The sequence below is a fragment of the Dipodomys spectabilis genome, unplaced genomic scaffold (genome assembly GCF_019054845.1).
Source record: "Dipodomys spectabilis isolate Male_0828 unplaced genomic scaffold, ASM1905484v1 ptg000065l, whole genome shotgun sequence".
NCBI classification, from domain to species: Eukaryota; Metazoa; Chordata; class Mammalia; order Rodentia; family Heteromyidae; genus Dipodomys; species Dipodomys spectabilis.
The window spans coordinates 3,936,227-3,939,269 of NW_024870742.1; positions in this window are offsets into that span (position 1 = coordinate 3,936,227).

Sequence of the window (3,043 nt, forward strand, 5' to 3'; positions counted from 1 at the left end):
ATCGTGGTGTATGATTTTTTGGATGAATTGTTGAAGTCGATTCGCCAAAATTTTGTTGAGAAGTTTTGCATCAATGTTCATCAAAGAAATGGGTCTATAGTTCTCTTTCTTTGATAAGTCCCTGCCTGGTTTTGGGATGAGGGTTATGATGGCTTCATAGAATGAATTCGGTAGTGAACTTTCTCTTTCAATTTCATTGAAGAGTTGGAAGTGTATTGGTGTGAGCTCTGCTTTGAAGGCCTTGTAGAATTCTGCTGTTAAACCATCTGGTCCTTGGTTTTTCATAGATGGGAGTCTCTTATTGATGTTTCTATTTCAATACTTGATATGGTCCTGTTAGATGATTTATCTCATCTTGTGTTAGTTTCAGCATGTCAATATTTGTTAGGAAAAGGTCCGTTTCTGTCATGTTCTCAAACTTCTTAGCATAAGATTTTGAGAAGTATTCCCTTATAATGTTCTGAGTCTTGGTTGTTTGTGGAGTAATGTTTCCATTCTCATCTCTAAGTTTATTTATTTGGGTGTGTTCTCTTCTTTTTCTGATAATATTTGCTAAGGGTCTGTCAATTTTGTTTTTTTCGAAGAACCAACTCATTGTTTGATTGATTCTTTCTATAGTTTTTTTGGATTCTAATTCATTTAATTCTGATTTAATTTTAATTATTTCTTTCAATCTACTGGTTTGGGATTTATATTGCTGCTCGTTTTCAAGGATGCTCAGATGCCTCATTAGTTTGTTGGTTTCAGATCTCACCAATTTGTTCATGTAGGAACTCAGAGCTATAAACTTGCCCCTGAGTACTGCTTTGTTGTGTCCCAGAGGAGCTGGTAGTTTGTGTGTTCATTATTGTTGAATATCATGAACATTTGAATTTCCTTTCTAGTCTCTTCCATGACCCACTCGTGATTCAGCAGTGTGTTGTTCAGCCTCAATGTGTTAAAGGAATTTCTTTGGTGGCTTTTGATGTTGAGTTCTAATTTTACTCCCTTGTGGTCTGAGAGAATGTAAGGTATAAATTCAATGTTTCTTAATTTGGACAAGTTTTCTTTGTGTCCTTCAATGTGGTATATTTTGGAAAATGTTCCATGTGCTACTGAGAAAAACGTGTATTCTGAAGCTGTTGGGTGAGATATTCAGTAGATGTCTGTTAAATCTAGTGGATCTATGCAGTTGTTTATATCTTCGGTTTCTCTGTTGAGATTTTGCCGAGTTGATCTATCTAGTGGGAAAGTGATGTGTTAAAGTCCCCAACAATTAATGTCTTTGGATCTATGTGGTATTTGAGGGAAAGTAATACTTCTTGGATAAATTTGGGTGCTACGTTGTTTGGCGAATAGATGTTTAGAATTTTAATATCCTCCTGAAGGAAAGATCCATTAATTAATATGTAGAGACCTTCTTTATCTCTTCTTACTAATTTTAATATGAAATCTATTTCATCTGATATTAGGATTACAACTCCAGCTTTTTATGGAGGCCATTTGCTTGGTACATTTTGTTCTAACCTTTCACATTGAAAATGTGTTTGTTTTTATGGGCAAGATTTCTGAAGGCAGCAGATAGAAGGATCTTTTTAATCCAGCTAGACAGTGTATGTCGCTAATTGGAGAGTTAAGTCCATTAATGTTAAGAGATAGGACAGAGTGGTACTTAGGAGTTTCTGCCATTTTATCCACTTTCTTGGGGGCTGCGGCAACTAGGTTCTTCCTATGGCTCTTGGATTCTCAGTTTGGGGGCAGTTTCTTGGCCTCTATTGTGGTCTTGTTGGTTTTCTATGTGTAGGACATCTTTAAGAATCTTTTGTAGGGCTGGTTAGGTAGAGATATATTGTTTCAATTTTTCATTGCTATGGAAGTTATTTAGTTGCCCTTCGGTTATGAAGGAGAATGCAGCTGGGTACAGTACTTTTGGTTCATTGTTGTTTGTCTTTAGGGCATGGCATACATCATTCCAGGATTTTCTTGCTTTGATTGTCTCTGCTGAGATATCTGAGGTGATTCTAATTGGTTTCCCTTTATAGGTGATTGATCTTTTCTCCTTGACAGATTTAAGGATGTTTTCATTGGTCTGAATTGATCCTGTGCGGATTATAATGTGACAATAGGATGTCCTATTCTGGTCTGGCCTATTTGGAGTTCTAAAAGCTTGTTGTATTTGAATAGGCCTATCTTTTTTGCATGTTTGGGAAGTTCTCTGCTAGGATGCTGTGAAACAAATTTCCTAGACCATTAACTTCTGTCTCTAGGTGCTCCTCTGCACCCATTATCCTGAGATTAGGCCTTCTGATGGTGTTTTCAAAATGTTGAATAGATCTATCATATTTCTTGGATTTTTCATGGATGGTTGTATGTGCTTTCTCTATAATATCTAGGCTGTCTTCAATCCCCGAGATTCAATCTTCTGCATGGTCTAACCTACTGTCAAGACTTTCTACTTTGTTTTTTATTTCTTTTCCTTCTAATTGGTTGGCTTTGATGGCTTCAAATTCTTTGTTGGAGCTTTGTTTTAGATCTTGTATGAACTTCTTTACTTCCTTAATTTGGTGTTCAGTTTTTATTATCAAATCACCTAGTTGATTGGTTGTGGTTTCCATGGACTCCCATTCCTTCTGTTGCTTTGCATTCAGCATTCTCTTTGTGGACTCCCTGAGTTCTTTCAGCTCTCTGTTTATGGATTCCATGATTGCCTTTTTGTATTCTCATCCTGCTCTCTCAATTTCTGAATTACTCTTTGATTAGATTCCTCACGTTCATGTGATTCCTGTTGGTCTCTTTGAGTATTTTTAGCCTGCTCACGCCATTCCTGACTTTCTCTTTGTCTGTCCTAGGCCAGTTCCCCCAAATCCTGTCTATCTCTTTGACTGGTCTCAGCCTGCTCATGCCATTTCTTTATTTCTCTTTGAGTGTTCTCTAGCTGCTCACGCAATTCTTGTATCAATCTTTGAGTAGCTTTCTCACGCTCATGATATTCCTGTATTGACCTTTGGTTTGTCTTCTCTCTCTCCCTATCACGTTCATACAGTGTCCTTTTTAGGTTTTCAAT